Genomic DNA, 270 nt, shown 5'->3' with positions numbered 1-270 from the left:
GCAGGCACCATTTCTTAAAAAGGAAAAAATGTATATTCACATAGTTTAGATATACTTAGAGTTATTAACTGTAGAATTATGGATTCTCACTGCCCTGAGCACAGTTTGAAATAGAAAAGAAAACTGAAACTCTTTTTCACTAATGTTATGCAATTTCTGAGAAATCAGGTCAAATACATCCACCAGGCAATACCCAGGACATGAACTGCCCAGGCAGTGAGCTTGCCTCCTGGTCTTTCAGTTTCCTTTAGTGAAGCTGGGATACCAACT

The sequence above is a fragment of the Eptesicus fuscus genome, chromosome 9, assembly GCF_027574615.1.
Source record: "Eptesicus fuscus isolate TK198812 chromosome 9, DD_ASM_mEF_20220401, whole genome shotgun sequence".
Classification (NCBI taxonomy): Eukaryota; Metazoa; Chordata; class Mammalia; order Chiroptera; family Vespertilionidae; genus Eptesicus; species Eptesicus fuscus.
This window is presented reverse-complemented; position numbering follows the sequence as displayed.